This window comes from Prunus persica, chromosome G1, assembly GCF_000346465.2.
Source record: "Prunus persica cultivar Lovell chromosome G1, Prunus_persica_NCBIv2, whole genome shotgun sequence".
In the NCBI taxonomy this organism is placed as follows: domain Eukaryota; kingdom Viridiplantae; phylum Streptophyta; class Magnoliopsida; order Rosales; family Rosaceae; genus Prunus; species Prunus persica.
Genome location: NC_034009.1, coordinates 5,677,666 through 5,691,947, shown reverse-complemented (window position 1 = coordinate 5,691,947; position 14,282 = coordinate 5,677,666).

Below are 14,282 nucleotides of genomic sequence, written 5' to 3'. Positions count from 1 at the left end.
TATTGTAGCACTAAACACGCACTTTACTTATCCTAGAGAGAATCAATGCCATTTGAGCCACTAAATCGGGTCTTGATTGCCAACATCTTCATCAATGTATCTAGAATTCATAAATTGATAATCCATAAACATGAGTAAGATTGTTTAGGGTGGATTCTGAAAACCCTAGTGTTTGTCATCATATTAAGTTACACTTTGATAATCACATTTGCTGATCTTGTTAAAATTAGAGTTTGGTTACATTTAAGTATTATACTTAGGTCACTTGAATCAAAAACCCCCCTGTTTTGTGTGTGTGTGTGTGTGGTTTGAAATCTTTAGTGTTCTTTACACTGAAACGGCTCATGTTTGTATATTTTTTTGAAATTTGGTTCAGGCTAGGTTCGTCATTTTTCCTTATTGAATCCAACCATATAAAGAACGTAAAATTGGGATTAATGGTTTGAAAGTTATTGGTAAAAAAATAAAACAGAGTTCGAAGCTGGAAAACAAAGGAAATTGTTTCTTTTCTCTGCCAAAAATCGATTGATTGCTTCCCACAAGCGATCAATCATTTAGTTTGTTATTTGGAGAATTTCCTTTATGTCCAAAAGTAATTGATTGTTTTCCAAAAGCGATTGATTGTTGCTATAGTACCCTGGTGATAAATAAGCGACAAAATGGTGATAAAGCAGTGATTAAGTGGTGATACAGGGGTGATAAAGTAGTGATAAAATAGTAATAAAGAAGTGATACAGAGTGATAAGAAGTGATAACATGGTGATAAGAAGTGATAAAGGGATGATACAAAATGTTGATTGTGTTTGCCTATGGTTTCTTGTTTTGTTTCATTTATTTTACTTTTCTTTACTCATTTCTAGTATCCGATTTGTATTTTACCTTTGTTTTGTGTTAAATAAGTGTTCTTTACGTACTCAAACTAGACCTTTGTATAAGCCTCCATTTCCTCGAGGGAACGATCCCGTATTTACAAATCTATACTCCCTAAACCCTATACTCCAATAAATTCGTACACTTGCGGGTATTTTCAATTAGATAATTAGCACATTAATTTGTGCTAATTATTAATACAACACCATCGTGAGACCACCCAAACCAAACCAAACACAACCACACACAATCCTAATGGTCTCTGACCATCAACAAGATCATCAACAAGTATCAATCGTCACAACTCAACCAAACTGTTGATCAGAGCATACTAGGTTTTGCCTACGTAGTTCTCCGAGTTTTCCTGAAGAATTTTAACTCGAGAATTTATTTATAACCTTGAAGTGACAATTCCTTTTCAACTCGATAAATTGATAAAGACTCAAGTTATTCTGTAAATATAATCACGAAGAACCATAAATATGAAATATTAACAAATCAACTCAATATCAACCCAAACAAGCTGAAAACTGTAATTCCATTGGAGGTTGTGGCTTAATGCAACTTAAGCACGGATCTATTATCATACTGTGTCATGATATCAAATCATTCATGATCTGTGCATAATTATCAGTAGTCCTTGAATTCAAACATGGTAAGCGGTTGTACAACCATCAACCATGTCCTATGTGCACAGAGAGAGAGAGAGAGAGAGAGAGAGAGAGAGAGAGAGAGAGAGAGAGAGAGCTCACAGTAAGCCTAGTAGTGGATCCAATCCAAGAGTCTCACATCCAAGAGTCTGACCATGAGAACATAGAGAACCAAACAGAATCAAGAACGAGAGAGAGAGAGAGAGAGAGCTCACAGTAAGCCTAGTAGTGGATCCAATCCAAGAGTCTCACATCCAAGAGTCTGACATGAGAACATAGAGAACCAAACAGAACCAAGAACAACTTGCTGCGTATGTATGCCCAACGATATACAAATTGTTACTTCACCTTCGATTAATTGCAGCAAGTCATTCTTGGCTCAGCTCCACTCTCTACCCTTTCATGCAAGACCCTTTTCATAACTGCATTAATTCTCTTGGAAAGTGGGAATTTTCCCAATGCTTACTTCTTCTGAATTACAAAACTGCATATCGTTAACATATTTATAGGCCTATCTAGCTAGCTCTAGATGGATCCCAGTTGACGGGTGCATGGGATTCTATATATCTTTAAAATATTCCAAATCAACTAAACTTCACAAAAAGGGAAATTAATTGACTTATATTTGACTTCCTTGCATATGTGGGTATCCTGCCGATCGACACAACTACTTGCAAATTAGATCTGTTGACATCCATGAGATCTTAATTCGAGTTGATAAATAAACAGATACCTGCTGGCTCTACGTCAAGTCTAAGGGCCAAATTCTCGTTGATTATTAGTTATTGTGGGTATAGAATCTTGAGAGAGAGAGAGAGAGAGAGAGAGAGAGAGAGAGAGAGTAGGGGTTGTGGGGAAGGTCGACCTACGTACTAGGGTTTATTATTATGATCAACATAACTAATTTGTTTTAAAATTTCATATGCTTTCAAGTTCAATTGTCAAAATGGTATTGGTAGATAAACAAGAACACTACTCATGATATATCTGTTGAATAAGATGCCATGCTTATTTATGCTTTTAATGTTAAAATGAAGAAAAATGTTTCGTCATGGTGTGCAAAATCCAATCCAAATCAAGATCCGAATATGGATTGGATGCTGATCACCCTCAAATTTAATTTGATTGGATGTCGGTTTTAGAGTATTGAAAGCCCTAAAATTAAACAAATTCAATTGTACTTTTTGACCACTTGTCATATTTCTATTGGTTAGTTACTTTTTTTTATATACATTTTTTGTTTCATAGATGTTTTATGTTGAATTCAACACACATCCAATCCAACTAATTGGATTTGCATACTTAATTTGATCAAAATGGATTCTATTAAGGCAAATCCCATTGTAATTGGATTGGATGTGGATTTCTTCATAATTTACAGATTTTTTTTCTTTTAACTTATGTTTGAATGACGGAAAATAACTCGGAATTTAGCTAAAAGTCGGGAATTTAAGAGGAGAATTTGGCAATTCCCTTATTTGTCAACTTAAGCATAGAATTTATTAAATGAAATGAGGAAAAAATTATGGAAATTAGGGCATCAAATTCTCGAGTTTAATTCCCACCAAAATAGGCATCATTTCATAATTTTCATAATGTCATTTACAAAACTCCATCATTTACAAAATTCGACATACATAAATCCAAACACTGAAATCTTCAATTGTTAGAAATTGAAATAATGGAAATCTAAATTCTGTCATGTTAGAATTCTATGTCATTTTCAATTCATTCATCCAAATGGAGGGTTAGATAACACACACAAACATCTCTTATTGTTACATTTTCAAGTGTTCAAATTATTATAACATACTTTGCTTTATCTTCTTCAAGGTTAACAACGTTGTTACCCTGGACATATGATCACTTAAAACAACATAATTAGTTGAACCTGAACCTTGAGAGAAGAAAAAATATTTATTGTTATAAAAAAAATAATAATTATAAAATAATTATATAAAAAAAAAAAGATCTAGGGCATGCGCGCGGTATTCTTGACTCTGAAACTGGGATATTGCATTTTAAGGTTGTGAAGACTTAATTGAATTGTATTTGTCAGCAGATGACCACAGATTTGATCACTTGTTTAAGAATGAATTGATTTATTGAATGAGGTGGCAGATAGTCTTGCCAGCCAATGGTGGAATAAAGTAGTGATAAGGCTAATTTGGTGATGCTAGTTTAAATCAGAGCAGAATTCCAGAGACATCTTTGTTCTTTATGTCTGTCTGAATTTATTCCCTTCGTCCTTTTTTTAGGTGGGATGCTCGTTTTCGGGTCGTTTAAAAAAAAGAAAAAAAAAAAGAAAAGAAAAAGTACAATTGATAGGGTTTGTAAGTGCACACCATGAATTAATAGGCAGTTCCTATCCTAAACTGTTTATACAAACTAGGCATTCTACATGGATGAGTCTAGAATAAAAAAGATATATTAAACATGATAATTTTGCAGGGTTGTCCTACTTAATTACCATACTTCTAGTATCAGGTCCGGCCGTGTCCTGGGGAAACCCCACAAGGCGGGCCCATACCGCCACCAATTACCTAGGTCCCTTAATTTGCCATACTATTCTCGTCTAGCCCTAGCTTCTTAATAGGAGAATTCTTTGAATAATACTATGGTATCTTATGTAAGTTCTTGAAATAAAAGAAAAAGATGGAGTATCTAATTGTGTGGTTACATTTTGTTTGCTGTTTTTTCTTCGTATGTTCTTGATATCAACTTACAACACATGAAGAATCGGAAACACTTATTCAAAGTTTCATCTTAGGCTCATAATCTCAGGACCGGCTATGTAGGTGTTCTCCTACATAATGGTTCAATATTACCAAAATAATATGTGGTTCTTGTATGCATTTGACTGCAGCGAAGCCATTAAACAATATTGTGGCTTATAGTATTAGTGATGCAGTATTTTTCTTTACGAGATGGAAGATTCAAACTTGAAAATCGTTCTAATAATAATGGATGAGAAATACTAGTTGATTAAGAGCTAGTTAGCATATAGAACAAACTTACTCTATGCTGGCGATAAGATTTCAACTCTCACCTTCATCTTTAGAGAATTTATTTTATCTTCTAAAGATACTCACAACCCTAAAGGAAGGCTACAGCAGGAAGCAAATAAATTGAACCGTAGACGGTAGCTAGCTGGAGTCTATAGATGAATCTCTACCGGCATCTACTTACGTACCTCCATCTGAGTCAAACCATGCATTTTCACAGCTCTGAAATTCGAAGAACTAATTCCCGTTGACATTTTATATCCCAATACACCCGTATCTCACCCCCACCCACCCCCCTCCTATTTGATTATATTCTCACATCCAATCAATTAATTCCCTTATCCTCGGAAATGGATGGTGGGGACAGATTGTCTTGTGCTTAGCTTCACCCTGCGTGTGCTTTATGTTGGCGTCCGCAAACACTCACTCTATAAATTTGTGGCTCAGTTGCAGCAATGTAATTAAATTGTACATTGAGTCAGTCAAATATTTGGAAGATATTAATGCAAGATAGAGGATGAGTATAGGTAGTTTGTGTAGTCTTCCATGGATAGATGGAGATTAGATATGAGTCAGGAATGAGTAGCCAGCATTGGGTGCGAAGCAACGCCTTCCACCCACCTGGCCGGCTTGCTCATTCCTGACTCTTATTTGCTCTCGTTCTTGTCATGCAAGACACTGGACTAACAACATACCACGGATTGTATGTAGACAGCAACTAAAGAATTATTATTTTTTTTTGGCTACACTTTCTCGTAATGGCATGTAGTTGATGACTTTTGTATGAAAATTTTCTTTAAGAAAAACCGTTTATAGTGTTAGGTCCCCTTCGCTGCTAGGCATTGGTCTCTTCATCGGATTTGCCAAGATCTGATTAAGGACCGTAATTTCATTTTGCACCTGAAGCACGTTCATGGAGAACAAAATGGTGCCGCTGATGTCAATTGTTGGGCCACTAGACTGATTAGCCATCAAATTAAAATATCAAAATATCAAAATTCCATTGTTGATAGAACAATGTACTGCTTCGTTAGTATCACTGGCGGACTCATAAATTTTTTAGCTGAGGTGCAATATTGACTAAGTATGAAAGATGATTTTTCGGAATAATCATTTTCTCAAGATAATTTTTGGTGGCTTTTATTCCTTACACATCAAATAAGAAAACTTGATTTTATGGAATTTTAGTATGAAGTATATATTGACTTAATGAGCCATCATTTTTAACCTAAATCGTATTTTGCACTAAAACCGATTTTTCATATTTTGATTTGGTGGGAATTTGATTTTCTAGTATTTCTATTTGAATCCAAATGAGGGGTACTTCCTTATTTACATTGTAAACTTAAGTAAATGGAGTAATATAAAAATAAATGAAAGTAAAAGGACAAAGACATTTAATGTGAATGGTAGTTAGACATGCCCCTTAGGAACATGTTTAAAGGACAATCGATCAGTCATTTATTTTTTTAAAGAAATTGTCAGTTACCAATTGTTGGCCCATAACATTGTCTTGAAAACAATGACTAAATAATAAGAAAAATTAGTGTATAGTGACAAAAAACTTTAGTAATTAGCAATACATTACCTAATTAGATAAAATTGTATTCTTATATTCTAAATTAGTAAACTATATTGTGTTTTAAAACTAAAGCTCCCTAAATAATATGGTGTTGGTAGAAAACGTTGACGAGGAGATTGGACTGGCTGATTGGCTCTTTTTATTTTCCGTTATTGTTATTTTGATTCGAAGCCAATCGGTCCATACATGTAACATATTCAACTATCATTGTTTACATAATGTTTCATTCATTGGCATAAATACGTATATGAATTAATGGTTATTTTATGATAATAATTTTTTTAAGAGTCAAGTTAATTAGAGCGGATGTGCTCCCCACTCTGAACCTGAGTTCGAATTTTCTTTTCCGTAATTTAGATTAGATTAAAGTAGAATATCGCTTGTATATAAAATAAAATAAAATTCCTCTAAAAGCAACACAAAAAGCATATAAAAAAATTCATGAAATTGTACAGTTTATAATAAAAATTTATCTGACACACAACATAAGGACCAATAATATTGTTGGAAAAAAATTAAGAAAAAAGTATTGACCAGAAGGATTAAGAGTTACTGGGTAGGCTATATAATTTCGGTGACAAATGACCCACAAACAACATGTTTTTCACCAGCAACATATAACCGGCAATATGATTCAGAATTAGAGTTGTTCGTATTTTTCTTTGGGCAAAAAAAAAGACGTTCATCTTTTTCAAGAAGGGGACTCTATAAGTATACGCATTTCATAAGTTAATAATAGTACCAATTAACAAAAATGCTGATAACACGGTTTCACTTTGCTTAATTTGATATAAAACTTGGTTTTGGTTTAATTAATGTTGAACTATATATTAATCTTTCGAAGGAGGCTTTCAACGCGCTTGCCGATCGCAATGCCGGCGCAGAATCCAAATTGACTATTATTAAAGAGCTAAACTATAGCTACTTCTGCAATAGATATTTATTTGATGTTCTTTTGGATTGGGGTGTTTTTCAGTTGCTTGAGTTGCCTGCTCTTGATCTTTATTTGGATTCGTTCATAGCTTGTTTTGGTTGTGTTTGCTTACATCTTGATCTTTGTTTTGAAAATAAAAGCTTTATAGTGTGCTTCATTTAATTAGTTAATTAGCATAAATACATAGAGAAGTGAATTTGCACTCCCAAATAACTAGTAGCGCTCAAACGCTAAATAGTTAGTAAGATTATTTGGCCAACCAATTCTGTAGGACTACTCCACGTCGTTGAAATTTCACAAAAAGATCATCCTTGCAAAATAATTACTTACGGTAATATGCTTTTGTGCTAATAGGTCTTTGATGAGCCGTACATTTCCTCCATCAAACTCTAACCCAACCCGTCTCATTTTCCCTTCATGAACCAATTCATGGCTTACATTACTTTGGTAGTGAAGTGTGGAGCCCTAGGATCCAACTCTATTATTAATATCTAGAAGCAAAGACGGATATAGGATTTCAAAATGAGGCGGGCTAGATTTACCTTACTAGACTGTTAGATTTTAAGCTCAACCAACCCTTAAGGGAGGCTTATGGATTTGATCATAAATATATAAAAATTTAAAATTTTATTTTATTTGTTTAAAGGCCTATTCTACACCAATAATTTCAACAACTTTTCATTATATATGCTTAACATTAACACTAACTAAAAGAAAAGAAAAAAAACTCACCTGGGCTATAGCCCATGTTGTACATGCCATAGGTCCGTCCTTATAGAAGCCTATGTGAGGGATCCATATATCGATCGAGCTTCAACCATTAAATTAAGAAGTGAATTTAATTTATTCTCCACAATCCAAAATAATAGATGCTGCTTGATGAGCAAATTAGTAACTGGTTTTTTGTTTTTTTAACAAATATATGTTCTGTCAAATCCATATCCTATATTTCTACTCGCAACGTGAAGTGAAGAAATGCCAATGTTCACATAGGTTGGTCGGAATCAGAGCAAAGGATGGAAGAAGCAGCAGCTTTAGACATGAAGCAATTAGCATGTTGCTGACAGAAAACAGTAGACTAGGCCCTACGTACTTGAATGAGAGCAAGACACAATGGAGTGTTTTTCTGTGTTCTTCTACGAACAAACAATCTTTCTTTCTACTTTTTCCTTTTAGCTCTTTTGCTCCCTCCTTGACCTATGTGTCTCTGGTTTGTCGTGGCCGACATCCAACTTAATGCTTCAGAAATCATGGTTCAATTTCCTTAATCCTGTCTTTCGAGTACTAAGGAATTTGAAAGTTCTAGACATTTGTATAGCCTCTCGTTTGGCTAATCTAAAAGTATAATGGAATTCAAACACTTAACTTTATGTTTTATCTTAGAGGCGTTACTTTATAAATGAGTGGTAGTGGTTGATAGCTACTTTATTTGTGCAACACATTAGGTACCTGTTTACGTTAATTTAGATGATAATCATGTGTATTAAACATAGGAACAGAAGTTTTGGTATTTATTTTACAGTTTAAAAACTTATATTCATGCCATGTGGCACTGCCTCATTGGTTGATGATACATCTGAGACCACACAATAAAATATTGGATACATATACATAATATACGTACGGTCCAAACCCTCAATCAACCTCACATATCTTCTGTTGCAATGCGTGTCTGTGATTAGAGATCGATAATACGAGATGCTTATATTCCCATTCTGACCAACTTTACAGCAATCCAAAGAAACAGAAAATCTTTCGCGGTTTGAATCCGATTTTCCCTCTCAAAGACCACGAAAGCATCTGGGTCCATACAAGTATATATATGATTGCTGTTCGCTCCAGTGCATGGAATAAAGAAAATTCTAATAGGATGCGTTCATACACACATACAAAGGGTTTACGGTTTAGGGTTTAGAGTATATGATTGCTGTTCTATGAGAATCGATTCTTGAAATGATCATGTCTTAGTTGTGATTTAGCGATAGCTGCAGTTTGAGGATTGGTAGGCGCTAGGGGTGCAAGTTGGATTGGAAAATCCGATTCCGACCGATTCCGGTCCGAATATTTCCAAAAAAATCCGGCTCCGACAAATCCGAATTCCGTAAATGCCGAAATCCGAAATTTCCGAAAAAAATTAGATCGGATTCGGAATGTACATGGAACTTCCGAAATTTCCGAAATTTCCGATCCGAAATATTCCAAAATGTTCCGAACTCATTCCGATCCAATAATTCCGATATATTCCTAATATATTCCGATTTTAAAAATTCCGAATATTTGAAAAACATTCCGATCGAGAAATTTCGATTTATTCCGAAATATTTTGAATTAATCCTACAAAAGTTTAGACAACAATCAATATATTTAATTTATATGCAAAACATTTAATGCATTCCCACAATTTTTAATTTGTCCATAGTTCTGTCACAACCAACCAAAGACACAAGTTTTCTTTGATATTATTGGCGAACATTATATATACATATTATACATACATAATGAAAAAAATTGAAGTACATTTAAAAATATTAGTAAAAGGAAAAAAAAATTTGTAATGCAACCAATTTTGAATTGATCTAAATTACGTAGTGTATTGATTTTTTTTTTTCTTTTAATTCTAACTCAATTTCTTGAATAGGACTCATTGGGGTATGAGGTCATGCATCTAATTATAAACTTATTTTCTTTATAATCAATTGCCAAGGTGCTAATGTAGTACTATTTTCTTAATAATGTGAACATAAACAATAGGGGGTTACAAAAAAGTTAGGTACATCAATAGGTAACTTACCCTTTAAAAAGGTAGGACATTGACATGTTGTATCAAATACAAATTGGTATCAAACTCTTGTTCATGCATGAATCATGATTATGAAAATTAAAGAATAGCGATGATCATAGAAACACATCGGGATTGAACCCTAATAGTAAGTATGTAGTAGTATCCAAGATAAAGTTTATATAACATTATTTTTTATCAAGTATATTCACATGTTATATATATATGTAAAATATAATATAATATAAATTTGTAGATATTTGTTTAATCAATAACAGTAATTCGTGATGGCCAAAATAATGATGGCCAATTGCCATATATATCTCTATTATGGCAAATATATTCACGAGAAATTTTTATTTTTATTTTTAAAAGAAAAGGTGAGAGAGTTTACTTTAGATCCAAATCAGAGTCCCCTCATATTCTCCCACAGCAAGCAGCAAAGAGATTTCACTCCATCTCTTGGAAAACCAAATGACGCTTCTCTCTCTTCACTAGAGAAGAAAACAGGATGGAACTTCCAACGTTTTCATCAATCTCACTATTAACCTCCTTCCTTTTGCAATACCACTGCAAGTCTACACCAAAATCTCTATCATTATTCACTATTCAGTAAGTTTTCTTTTTTATTTTATCTTGATCTTGTTTATGTATTATTGGGCAATTGAATTTGTTAACTTGTCTACCCAATTAGAAAGGAATATTGAAAAAAATAAGAAAGTGTTTTCATTGGGGCATCCAATTCTTCTCTTTTGTTGCTGATCTCACAACGAGAGCAGCTCCTTGTTCAGGGTTATAAGATAAGAGATATTCCTTATTGGTCTAAGTTCATATCAAAATATAGATGAGGATTCAGTTGGTAGAGTGAACTATTGAGATTCTGACCAAAAAATTAGACATTTCATGCCCTCAGAGAGTGTGTTGGCTTTGCCAGTTCAAGTTTTTTTTTTTTTCGTTTTAAGGGCTTTAGCAGAGGGTTTTGAATAATTTATTTTATGTCTTACAGGGTTTGATCTTCTAATTTTGTGTATCATTCTTTTGTGCTTGTGTGCCATTATCGGATTTTATTGCATAATTTGTGGTATTAAAGATGAACAATACATATTCTTATAGCCACTGGAACCACTTGCCTTTTCCTTTAGGTGGAAACTTTTTGTTATCATATGTCTTTTTCTTATACACCTAATAGATTGCTTGATTATTTTATATGTTTATTGCAGATCTAAGAATGGCACAGGACGTGGATCATAGCCCTCAGGTTCCCAATCAAGTTCCTGATCAGGTTCCTGAGCAAGCTACCATTCGTGGCAATCCAAAGAAGCAAAAAATTACTAAGAAATCTGGTTTAGCTGGAAACCATGGAAAATCTGAGGTATGGAATTTTTTAAAGAAAGTTTTGGAAGAGGAAACTGGAAAATACAAAGGAATTGCAATTTGTGTGTTTTGTGAAGCTAGAATTACTGCACCTTCTAGGATTGGCACTAATAAGCTATGGTCTCATACTAGGACTTGTAAAAAGTTTCCTCGTGATGAACAAGATAATGCACAGACACTAATTTCTGTAATGGGAGGTCAAACTTGCAACTGGAAGTTTGACTAGGAGCTATGTAGGAGTTTTCTTGCAAAAATGATTATCCTTTGTGAACTCCCATTTAGCTTTGTAGAAAAGGAAGGCTTTAGGATGTTTTGTGAAGTTATACAACCCAAATTTCATGTGGTTTCCAGAACCACAATCACAAAGGATTGTTTACAAATATATCATGAGGAAAAAAGCAAGTTAAAAGATTATTTTAAAGAGATTTCCGCACGAATATGCATCACAACAGATTTGTGGACTTCGGTTCAAAATCTTGGGTATATGGCCTTGACAGCTCACTTTGTGGACAAAGATTGGGTCCTTAGAAAGAAAATCATAAATTTTCGAGTTCTTCCACATCCACACAAAGGAGAGGTTATTGCAAAGGCTATAGAAAATTGTCTCTTAGAGTGGGGAATAGAAAAGGTTATGACAATCACCCTTGATAATGCGAAGAATAATGATACATGTGTGATGGATTTAAAGAAAAGATTTAACAAGAGAAATATGATGTTATTAGGTGGACAGTTCTTTCATGTAAGGTGTTTTGCACATGTCATCAATTTGGTTGTGAGGGATGGAATTGAAGAGGTGAAGACAACCATCAAGCGTCTTCGTCGAAGTGTTAAGTATGTGAGGAGTAGTTCATCACGTTTGCAAATGTTTAAAAAATGTGCTTTGGAGAGGAGAGTGTAACTTGCAAGAAGGTTGTGTGTTTAGATGTTAAAACAAGATGGAATTCAACATATTTGATGATAAATGCAGCAATGGAGTTTGAGAAAGTATTTGATAGGCTTTTGGAGCATGATCCATTCTATAGAAGTGAATGTGAACTGAAAAAAAATAAAGAAGATGGAAGTGAGTTGGGTTTGAAGAAAAAAAAAGGTGGAAGTAGCTGTCATGAGAGGGGTCCCATAAATGAAGATGATTGGAGAAAATTGCGAAGTTTGCATACGTTTTTGGAAGATTTTTATCTTCTAACAAAGCGTATATCTGGTTCTCATTACATCACCTCTAACACTTACTTTGATGAGGTGACACAAACCAAGGATATGCTCTTGCAACAAATGGGCAGCAATGATGTTTTTCTTAGTTCCATGGCTAAGAAAATGAATGAAAAATTTGAAAAATATTGTAACATTGATGCTTTGAATCCAATTTTGATTGCTTCTATTGTGCTAGACCCTAGATATAAATTGGATTATGTGACGTTTTGGTATAGAAGTTACTTGGATAGTGATATTCTTCTAAGTGAGGATGAAAAAGATAAAAAAGTTGAGGATTGGGTTGAAAGATTCAAAAGTATGATGTCACGTCTTTATCTTCATTATAAGTCAGAAGCTACATCTTTAGATGATCAATCTGCAAATTCAGAGAGTGTTGTGGCTAATCAAGGTGGGAATCGATCCAAGAAGGAGATGTTTAGGAGTAAATTGAAAAGAAAGGAGCATGCAGATGCTAATAATGATCTGGACAAATACTTGAGTGATGGAATTGAGGATGAATCTCCAAACTTTGATGTATTGGTTTGGTGGAAAGGGAAGTATGCAACCTACCATGCACTTGCGATAATGGCACGAGATATTTTATCAATTCCAGTGATATCTGTTGCTTCAGAATCTGCTTTTAGTACAGCTGGAAGAGTTCTTGACCCATTTCGAAGTTCCTTAACACCAAATATCGTCGAGGCTTTGGTGTGTACCCAAGATTGGTTAAGATGTTCCAAACTAGAGTGTGAGAATGTTGAAGAACAACTTGAAGAGCTTGAGGAAATTGAAATTGGTATGTAACATCTGTCTTTAAATTATTTACAGCTCTTAAATTGCTTTTTTTTTTTTTTTTATAATTATAGTATAGATTTTATGCTTGTTGCAGTTGTAAGCCAAGAGTTGGAAAATCTGTCACGTCAATGAATGGAACTGAATATGAAGGTATGGAGTTCTTTAGTTTAGTTTTGTATAAATATGCAGATTTTTTTTTTCTTGGATTCCTCTGGAATGATATTGGGGTATTGGTACTGTGCAATTCTTATCTAGTATAATGTGCTCTTGTTTGATTGTTCTGGAATAGTGTCGTGGCTCTAATAATGTGTGATTGTTCTTGCTGATAGAGCATTCTGTTTATCTAGGCTAACTAAATTTAGTTGAGCTTGATGATGGAACATTCACATTCTATACATTTAGTATAGTTTTCTTTCTTTTATCATGTTTGATGATGGAACATTGTATATATTTTGTTTTGCAGCTTCTTTTATTGACAAATTATTTCAAGGAATTGGAGATGGTGTACTTTTTAATTTAGAGAGGTGAGTGTTGATTTTTGTTCAAATAAATACTATTACTGTAACATTACCCCTTTTTAACTAACATCATAGAACTTCCCATCACACATGAATGTATGATACTTCTAGTTAATAATTACACCAAGAGATCTATATGCTTTGATATTCTTGATTTTAGGTCATGACTCGCAGCTAATTTCTTTGTTGCTGACTTCCATTCCTTCCATTCCATAGACATTTTTCATATCCTGTAGCAGATATAGCTTGTATCACTCATGTACAATCAAAGGTTTAAGGATAGGCATTTTCTGAGTAGAACTAGCACTCTTATGTTCCTTCCACTTTTCTCTTCATGTACCCATGTTGTCTACCGAAGCATGCATAACAGTTCATAGCATCTGACTGTTCATAACTCTTTTGCATAACAGTTCAGATTATATATATCCTCAAAACGAGTGAGTAATTAGCTGTAACCTTGGAATTGCAGGTTGGCATATTCGTGATTTCAGCAATGGTGTTGCGAAAAATGATGTTAGCTTATTTCCAGTGATGAGTTGATTTTGTATGTATTATGGATCTTGTACTTGTAGTTTTCATTTTCTGTT